Source organism: Chinchilla lanigera, unplaced genomic scaffold (assembly GCF_000276665.1).
Source record: "Chinchilla lanigera isolate Chin_1 unplaced genomic scaffold, ChiLan1.0 scaffold00063, whole genome shotgun sequence".
Lineage (NCBI taxonomy): Eukaryota > Metazoa > Chordata > Mammalia > Rodentia > Chinchillidae > Chinchilla > Chinchilla lanigera.
The window spans coordinates 7,033,293-7,044,093 of record NW_004955464.1 but is presented as its reverse complement, the minus strand read 5'-3'; positions in this window follow the sequence as shown (position 1 = coordinate 7,044,093).

Sequence of the window (10,801 nt, the reverse complement as noted above, 5' to 3'; positions counted from 1 at the left end):
GGAGGCTGAGGCAGGAGGATCACTGAGTTCGAGGCCAGCCTGGGCTACATAGTGAGTCCAGGCTAGCCTGAACTGAGTAGTGAGATCCTATCCTGGGGCGCGGGAGGGGGGGTTAAGGAGCCAGGCCTGGGGTCCAGGGATATAGCTCAGCGGCACAAGTGCCTGCCTGGCAAGCACAAGGTCCCGAGTTTGATCCCCGGTACCAGGAAAGCAAACAAAGGAGCAAGGCATGGTGATGCATGCCTGTAATTCTAGCACTTAAGAGGCTGAGGCAGGAGGATTGTGGGAGTTCAAGGCCAGCCTGCACTACACAGCAAGACCCAGTCTCAAAAAACCAATAAAATAAAAAAAGATTTCTTAAGATATTTTAGCCAAGAGCCTCATGCTGGTGTAATAGGTCAGTTATCTTTGGTGTAGTTACCTTAAATTCACTTACCTACTCAGACCCAGAAGAATTTCTTTTACTTTGTTTATTGCTTTTTTTTTTTCCTTCTCCTTTTTTCCTTTATAGTGTTGAGGATCAAGCCAAAGTCCTCACACACACTAAGCAAGTGTTTTGCCACTGACCTATATCCCCAGCCTCACCATCTTCCTTCCTAAATGCTTCCTTTCCCTCTCCTTTTGGTCTGTAAGTGTCCCAGTCAGCTTTTGGTAATATTGTTCCTTATCTTTCACCTAGCTTGAGAAAAGTGTTCTCTGTAGAGTTAAGTGAGTGCCTAACCTCTCTTTATTGTAAGATTTTGTTTCCTTATCTTGAGGAACAACAGTTCATCTTCAGCTTTTTATTTCTGCTCTCTTTTACAGTTTGGTAGATTTCAAGGGATAGCTAGCATGTGCTTGTTAATAATTTTATGTCAGCCCTACCCTGTGTCCTAACTGTTCTTAGTAGCAGGTGCAAGAATGCCTGTTTTTTAGCAAGGTTGAAGGCGGGATGTCCTTTTGATTGAGAATAAAATAGGCCATAGGCTCATCTCCCAGCACAAATGGGCATTCTGTGAAATGATAACTGGCCCTAGGAGGATTGCTTCCACCACGCTCCTACTTTGGGCCTTGAACCTACCTCTGGGTTGGATTTTATTATGTAGCTGCTCACGACAATCTCCTGCATGCTTAGAATAATGCTTTGTGGGGAGCACTGGTTAAATGCAGTATTTATTTTTTTACCTCCTTTCAGAGAACTTGGAGGTAAGTTGTATTCATTCACTCAAGTTTCCCTCTTGCTTTCTGATAAAAGCTTGTGTTTTGCATATCAGCACTTGTTATAGCCAGTATTTTAGGATAATATTTAGAAAATTGGTCATTTCCCTGCCAATCACTAAACTACAGGTAACCTTGCAGCATATCAATTTTTTGTTTCAAGCTAGATACCTTTAGTTGATATCTAAAGTGCAACACCAACAATTTAGCTAGGTGTTGTGGCACATGTCTGTAATCCCAGCATTTGGGAGGCTGAGGCAGGAGGATCACAGTGAGTTTGAGATCAGCCTGGGCTACAGAGTAAATTCAAGGCCAGCCTGAACTATATAGTGAGATCCTATCTCAAAAAAACAAAAAAACTACAGATCTATTGAGAGATCTGTAGACATGAAAGCAAAGCTGTCTTTCTTTTTTCATCCAAACACTTCAATTTATTTTATAAATCTGATTTCTGTTATGTTTTATATAATATATTGACTTAAAGTAACTACAAAAGAGGAATATATTTCCTTATGTGCTTCTTTTATTTTTGTCACAGAATTTCTAATTTTATATTTCTCTTCTTTCCCATGCCCAAGTACTTTCATGCTGAAGTAGTGTCTCATTTATTATTAGATCAGTAGTTTTACATAGTCTAAACACAGTCCAGAATTCTATTCCTCTGAGTACCCTAAAGGGGCATATTGTGGAGCAGAGAGAATTGGGGGACCACTTCAGGTGGTTAGGGACAGATAAGAAAGAGTTAGTACAGAGAATAGCATATCTACAGGTCAGGAGACCTGTGTTCTGGTCCAGACTCTGTCAGTGTGATTTTGGGCAGGTCACTGAACTGTTGGGAGATTCATCAATTAAATGAGAGATTTCTAAATCTAAAGTTTCTTCTGTTGCAGTTCAGTTAATCTAATTTTTAAAATTCTCTAGGTAGAGCTTTTATGATGCATTACTGATGTCTTTATTTTACACAAAACTATGTGCTGCTTCCTCTTTTTTGATTTTGATCACATTCCAGGTACTCATCCAGAGAATATCTGTCAGTAGTATTCCCTTTTATCCTGTTGACAACTCTTAATGGCTGTAGCCTTTTGTGTATACAAGGAGCCAGTGTTCTTTTTTGTTTTATATTTTTCTTAACCTCCCCCTTTTCTGAACAAAGCATATTGGAATCTTCAACCTGAAAAAATATTCCTGACTTCAGAAGTATTCCTGCTAAATGAATGCTTTTTACTAAGGTTAGATTTTTGTTTGTTTCTTTTTTGTTTTTGCCAACGTAACAACTACAGCAACATTTTCTAAGGAAGCTGACCTTAAACTTGGGGGATAATTCAAGAAATGTCAGCAGAAAATTGATTCATGGTCTTAATTTTTATGGTTGTAAATCTTATTTACCTGTTTTAGAAAAGCACAAAATAAATGATTGGGCTCTTACACTTATTTTTTCCTGTTAAGCAATGGTTTAAGAATACATAAGTTATGTTAATTTGTTGTTAAGTAACCAGTACCTATAGGGTTCCATTAAATTCATTTTAAAAAATTTACCAGGTTCTTATGAAAAACCCTTGAGATGTGCTTGATTTGTTGTTTGTTTTAATTTAATGTTTATCTCTAACCATGTTACATATCCTTAAGTAAGGGAGCATAAGCAATAATTTGATAGCAAGGAAACCCCAAGTTTTGAGCTAAAGATCAGCTCCTCTGTCTGCCGTGCCAGCACTGCTGTAGTGTACAACTCCGGGAGCCTCCATTCATATCTGTTGTGTTCAAAGGGCACCTTTTTTGTAGACTACAGTGCGACTAGTGGCCCTGTTCTCTGAGCCTAAGAATCAGCATTCCTTGGAGTCTTGTAAATGATTAAGGTAAGGATGAAAGTGTTAAAAAAAAAAAAAAAAGAATGTAGGGGCTGGGGATTTAGCTCAGCGGCAAAAGCGCCTGCCTGGCAAGCGCAAGGTCATGAGTTCGGTTCCCGGTACCGGAGAAAAACCAAAAAAAAAAAAAAAAAAAAAAAAGGATGAAAGTGTTGTCTCCCAAATCTTAACAAAAAATTACTTCCTGAAGGTCATGACACTAGGCACAGCAGGGCTCCCGTCTACAATGCCATTCTCAGCTCACCCTGTATGATAACACCTAAAGTTTTCCTGGATTATTACAGCCTCTTTATTCTTGTTTATGATTCACTCACTCTTATCCCCTAAATAGAAGGCAAACTACCTAAATTTCATATCTATTGCTATAGGACAGTATTAGAATTATTTTCTTTATGCTTCCCCATCTAGGTCATGAGCACCTTAACAGATGGATGTCATGTCATACAAAATTATCTCATAGCTTGGCATGTGGTGAACACCTGTAATCCCTACACCCAGGAGGCTAAGGAAGATCTTGAGTTTGATGCCAGCCTGGGTTTACATACTAAGTTCAAGGCCAGTTGACTGCACAGGGAGACTGTCTCAAAACAAACATACAAAAATTATCTCATTTCTCAGTCCAGTGGGGAAGATACAATTATCCCAATTTTATTTATTCTATTTATTTTTACGTTTTGGGTTTTTGAGACAGGGTCACGCTATGCGTTGCACACTGACCTTGAACTCATGTAGTCAAAGCTGGCCTCAAACTCCCTGGGATCCTCCTACCTCAGCTTCCTAAGTGCTGGGATGATAGGGGTATGCCACCACACCCTGTTTATTATTCCAATTTAAAGAGGAAAAATGTCTTAAGGAAATTGCCAAAGGTCAAACAATTTGTAGGAGAACCAGATTTCTAACCTAGAACTATCAATTGTATGTTCCAAACATTACTCCGTAATATACCACAGTTCTTTTTCTTGCAGTGCTGGGGATTGAACCCAGGGCCTCATGCACACGGGCAAGAACCTAGTCCAACAAATATTTGTTGAAATGAAAATTGTATGTACATGGCCTATAGTCAGATATAGTGATTAAATTCAAATTAAATCACCCAGAATAGCCTGAAAATCAAACATCTTAAAAACTGTCCAGGATGTAAGTTTGAGGATTTACTTCTTTAATGAAGTAGGATTTGTAATTCAAGAGCTTTCTTTTTTAAAGATAATAATTGAATATTTTAGCCAGACATGGTGGCACACTCCTGTAATCGCAGCATTCAGGCCAAGGCAGGGAAATCACAAGAGTTTGAGGCCAGCCTGGACTATGTAGTGAGACCTTGTCTCAAAAAACATTTTTTTTTCTTTTAATTGTATATTTTGTATACCTCAGACAGAATTTTACGTCAGTGCTGTGGATTGGATCCAGTACCTCATGGATGCCGATTATGTACTTTTAGGATCTTTGATGATATTTGGATTGAAACATCCTTGGTTGACATATTTTGATGTCCTTGATGCTGATGATTCTTCAATTTCTGCTGCCTTTTAGGCATACCTTGTCAGAATTCCAGACACTGTAACAAGATAGTGATGAATTTATCCTGCAGTCACATCTTCTGTGTTTAAAAATCACTGTGCTTTACCCAAAAACTCTTAGAACTGGGCTTGGTGGCATATGCCTGTAAGCCCAGCAGTTCAAGACCCTGGAGCAAGAAGATTGCAAGTTCAAGGCCAGCCTTGGCAATTTAGTGAGACCTTATCTTAAAATACAACTTTAAAAAGCGTTGCGGATTTAGCTGAATGGTAGAATGTTTGCCCAGCCTGTGTGAGGCTCTGGGCTTAATCCTCAATCTTAATCCTTAATCTTGTAATCCTGTAAAAGAAAACATTACAGGATTACAATAATACACAAAAATCAGGTGTACTTCTATACGCTAACAATAAATCCAAAATGGAAATTAAGGAAAATTCCATTTACAGTAGCATAAAAATGAAATATAATACTTAAGTTCAACAAGAGAGGAAGACTAGAGTAAGACATTACTGAGAGAAATAAAACCAAAAAATCTTAACGTTCATGGATTGAGAGATTGAATACTGTTAGTATATCAGTACTACCCAAAGTCATCTACAGATTCAGTGTAATCCTTATCAAAATCCAAGTGACTTTTTCCAAAAGTAGAAAAACGCATCCAATTCATAAGGAATCCATAGAGAACCAGAACAGCTTTAATAGTTGAACAGAGTTGGAGGACTTACACTTCCAATTTCAAAGCATATTTACTTACTGCAAAGCAACAGTAACCAAAACACTGGTACTGGCATAAAGACATACAAACCAATGGAATAACACGGAAACAAAACCTCACATATATGCTCAGTGACTTTCCATAAGGGAGCTATGACCATTCAATGGGATAGTCTTCCTTCAACAAATGATACTGAGCAAACTGGATATCAACATGCAAGAGAATGAATTTGGACTGTTGCCTTATACAAGATACAGATAACTCAAAATAGATCAAAAATCTAAGTGTAAGAGCCAGAACTACAAAAGTCTTAGAAGAAAGTGGGAAAGCTTCATGGCTTGAATTTGGGAATGATTGCTTAGATATGATAACAAAAGTACAGGCAATACCAAAAGGTAAGTTTTACTACATCAAAATTTTAAATATATAAACATAGCAAGAAAAAAATTCCACAGATTGCAAGAAAATATTTGCAAATATCCAGTAAGTCATGAATATTCAGAACATAAAGCTGCAGCCTAACAACAACAAAACCCAATTTTAAAATGAGCTAAGGATTTATACAAAGAAGACATAAATAACTAATAGCCAGTAAGCACATGAAAAGACGCTCTATCACTAACCATTAGGGAACTACAAATCAAAACTATAATGAGCACTTCATGTTTTTTAGGATGAATGTATTGGGATGTTGAGGGAGGAATTCTTGCACATATCTAGTAATGTAAAATGTAAATAGCATAGCCACTGTGCAAGATAGTATGGAGGTTCCTCAAAAAATTAAATGTAGAGTTACCATATAATCCAGTAATTCTACCTCTATGTATATAGCCAAAAGAATAGAAAATAGGGACTTGAGCAGGTATTTGTATAGTAATGTTCATAGCATTATTACTCATCTTTTAAAAGGAAGGGTCAAAGCAGCTATTCCCCTTCCAGGTATCTTCTCAAAATAGTTAAATTTATAATAGCTAAATCCTGGAAGCAACTTGTATGTCGATCAACATGAACGGATAGGGGCTGGGGATTTAGCTCAGTGGCAAAAGCGCCTGCCTAGCAAGCGCAAGGTCGTGAGTTCGGTTCCCGGTTCTGGAGAAAAACCAAAAACCAAAAAAAAAAAAAAAACATGAATGGATAAAGAAAATAGGCAGTTCTACACAATGGAGTAGTACTCTGCTGTACAGAAAGATTAACGAGTAATTTGTAGGAAAATAGATACACCTTAATGTTAAGTAAATGAGACACACACGCTTAAATATCACATGGTTTCTCTTTTATGAGAAACCCAAAATATAAATAGATAATGGGAAGCAGGGGGATAGATCTCAAATAGGGGATCAAGAGACAGAGAGAGGAAAGGGAAAGATGTTTTATGTAGTTACCGGCTCACAAGGGATGTAATCATTATGTACTGCAAACATGTACTAATAGTGAAGGAAATTCTGACATGTGCCACCACACGGATGAGCCCTGAAGAGGGAAATGAGATATAAAAGAAGTGTTTATATGAGTTCATTTCTGTGAGTACCTTAGAAGATCGCATTCATAGCGACAGAATTAGTAGACGGTGAGAAAGGAGAGGGAAATGCTGTTCGGTGAGTAGTTTGAGATGAAGAAGTTCACGAGATGGATAGTGGTGATAGTTGCACGACAAAGTGAATGTATTAATGCCACTAAATATTAAAAATTGTTAAAATGTCAACTTTTATATATATATTTTTAAAAAATGGCATGCCTCTGAGAGCCCCATGTTTAAGAGATGAGCCAACTGTAGGTAAGTGTACTCTATCACAAGTATTGTCTCACTCAGCATCAGGTCATTCCCAAGGCCACAGTGCACAGAGACCTGCTAGGTGCTGTGTCTCAAGGCACCAGTTCCTACCTCCATGGTATTCCAATTGTTAGAAAATAGCATCTATTTTTTAAAAAGATCTCAAGGTAAGTGCTACAGACTCTTTTTAAAGGTGTCACATAAGAAAGAGATCTTTATGTTTTCTACACAAGGTTGTTGCTACCGTATATTAAGCCCAGCTCTCATACTCTGAAATTGTTACCCATCACAGATCCTTCTCAGAAAGCCTACCTGGGGGATGAGGGCCTAACTCAGGGAGAAAGCATGCACTTTGCCTTGGTTTCAATCCCCAGAATCCTCCCCCAAAAGAAGCCTAGACAGTTATGTTTGCAGAGTATGACTCCACCTCAGTCATAGGTGATTAGAGCAAGGTCAGAACATGTAACCAAGATCCAATCCATAGACTAAACTCGGCTAATCCACTTATTTCAAAGAATCTTACAGTTAAGAAAAAAGATTGATTCAGATAATGAGCCCTTGAGCTGAATGGTCATGTAGGAAGACTCTAGAGCAGTGATGGGAAATTTTAGAGCTTTCAGTGATACAAACAGCCTGCTGCAGCACACATGCTATAGGTTCGCCATCACTGCCCTAGAGCATTAATGTTGGACTGTGTGTGAACTAGAAGCTGGTAAGAATGAGCAGAAATTATAATAGACAACGCTATAGAGAGACGAGCCTGAGAAAACTAATTTATAACTCCTGTCCCTCTGATACCTAGCTGCTTTTTTTTTTCTGACCTGGCTTGCCAACTGGCCAGTAAGAGTTTTCTGTTCTTACAGCACCTCCTCTGCAACCATCACCCTGTTTCAGCCAGCTTGAGAACTCTTCCTTGCAACTAGTGACTCCAGAGTGAGGACATTTGAATGTCCGCTGAAGAATTTTCTGATTGATCTGGGGCTGTAACTCAGTGGTAGAGTGCTTGCTTCTATTTGTGAGGCCCTGGGTTCAGTCTTCAGCATGGCAAAAATAAGTAAGTAAATAAAACTTTAAAAATTCCTGATCATAGATGAAAAAGACTGCTTGGAAGAGCTCATTGTCACCAGAAGGCTTCAACTGGAAAATTGATACTAAATAAAGGAGTTGGAATAGATCAAGATATTTTCGATGGAAATAGCACTGAGGTGTATGGTATTAAAAAGCAAAAGATTTTGGCTGCCAGCAGTAGGCCTGCATTGAGATCTACTGTACTACTACTTATGTGACTTGAGTGACTTATCTAACTTCTTGAACCTCAGTTTTTTCATGTGGAGAGTGAGAGATGTTAATGTTTGGTAGAATTATTGGGGGAAAATAAATGCGTATGAAATATGTGATACCTAGTAGGCAGTCAGTATGAATTTTTTTATTCTTAAAACATCAATGTAGCCTGTTCAAATAATAGATAATGGTCTTGACCCAATCTGCAATATATTTTAGTAGATAGACTTATTCTCAAGTTTTTCTCCCATTTTGGCCCCTTTCTTACCACCTGCACCCTTGTAAATGCCAGGGGAAGAAATAAATAGGTGAATTAAATAGCATACAGATAGAGTAAAATTAGAATGAGCTTCTTAGGAATGGAATAGGTTTTGTTACATTTTGTGTACAGTATCTAGCACTGGAACTGGCATTTGGTAAATATAGGGTAAATTTTGAATCAATTAAATTCAGATATATGAACAACTGTTTGGGCTTTGTTTGTTTGATTGGTTTGGTTTGGTTTGGCTTTTTGTAGTTCACGCTGGCCTTGAACTCTCTGTGTAGTCCAGGCTGGCCTCAGACTCATGGCAATCCTTAGGCCTCAGCCTCCCAAGTGCAGGGATTACAGCATGCACTACCATGCCCGGAGTTTTTGCAGAGTTTCACTCTCTAACCCAGATACCTCAACTGATATAAAAATCTGTCAAGTCATACAGCTCAAGCAGTAGGATTGCTCAGACCCCAGCCTCCATCTTTCAGCATCATCTTTACGCTGGGCCCCAAACTACCAGCCTTCTGTATCAGCTGTCCAACAGATCACAGTAGTATTCTCAAGTGCAAGATCTGTGGGCCTCAAAACCCAAAGAGGAATAGTAAATGTTCTTTACTCTGAGGGAATGTCCTGGAATGCTTCAGATCCTCAAACCCTTGGGTTTCACTTCACTGATGTGGCAGGCCCCTGAATCTTTGTTTAGTTTCTCTCCCGTACTCTGAGTTTCATGTGTCCTAGCAAGAGATGTAGGGTACTTGCCATTTACTCCTTTGTTGGGTCTGATTAACTTTATAGTGTTGGGCTGGGGATTTAGCTTAGAGGCGAAAAGCGCCGGCCTGCCAAGCGCAAGGTCGTGAGTTCAGTTCCCGGTACCGGAGAAAAACCAAAAAAAAAAAAAAAAAAAAACTTTATAGTGTTGATATACTTGACCAGTGTGATGTTCTGCAAGTGGCCAAACAGTTCAGATCCCTTTGGACTGTATGACAGAACATGTGAACATTAACCTTATGGCGAGATCACAAATGCATGCTGTCGCATCCTGTGAGAGGCTCATGCAGATCAGTGTAGGAAAGAAGACCTTTGCCAACTCACTGGCTGTATATCATTTTCCTGAGCTATGTTACTCCCCCACCTGGCAGAACAGATATAGTTAGAGCCAGTACTTGATCAAGTTGGTTATTTGTCATTTGCCATATCAATCAGGTTTTCCAAAGGCCAGACTGGTAAAGTGTATAGGACTACGATAGGAACCACCATTTCTGCATCCGAAGTTTTGAGGAAAGAGCTAAATTTTGCTATTCTGTTAAATGTTACAGGTTTGCCCTTTATTGCGTTGGCCATTGTGTAAGTAGTTTCAGGGGCTTTTACTTGACCTTTCTTACTAGTACAGTAGCTTTCAGTCTACATGTCAAGCAACTAATGTCAGGGTTCTGCCAGTTTCTGTGTATGCCATTCCAGTTATTCAGAAACAGAGGGAAGGGGATGTACATTCATCTTCCTACCTGAGACTGTGAGTCACTTAAGGCCAGATGGGTCAGAGGAATTTTTGGATTCAAGTTTCTCAAATGGATCTACATACAGTATCCCCAGCTCAAATATCAGGACCCTCCTCTTCCCTAATAGGAACCAACTTTTTTGAGAAGTCTTGCCTATACTAAGAATTCAACCTTTTCTAAAACCTCCAACTTTTGAAATCTGCCTAATAATTAGCTGTCTGTTCACTGGCTGAACGAGGTGAACATCTCTTTCAATGCTACCAATGAGATATCATTTGCTTTAAATTATTACTAGCTTGAGCTCCATTGGTTTTTTTTTTCATCATGTGGGACACCTTAATAATGACCCAATTCCACAATCACTATAGTCGTTATTCCCCATGTACCTCACAAATGCCTAAGACATTGCACCAGGTAGACTGAGCATTCTCTTCTTTCTATCTGTATCCCACCCCAGCCCACTACAAGTGAAAATCTTTGTAATTATATCTAGCATGACAGGGATTGTCATACTTCACCCACCAGATTTCCTTCTAGTCCTTTGGGTGATCCAGCTCCAAATTCTATCCTTAGGGTCTACTTTCTAGAACTACTCTTGGTACTAATGTTTTAGGTTAGATTCCCTAGAAGCAGACACAGAAATAGAGGTTCTGGTTCAAGTGATTTATTGAGCAATTCACTTAAGAAAAGTAGGAGTGCTAGATGTGGTGG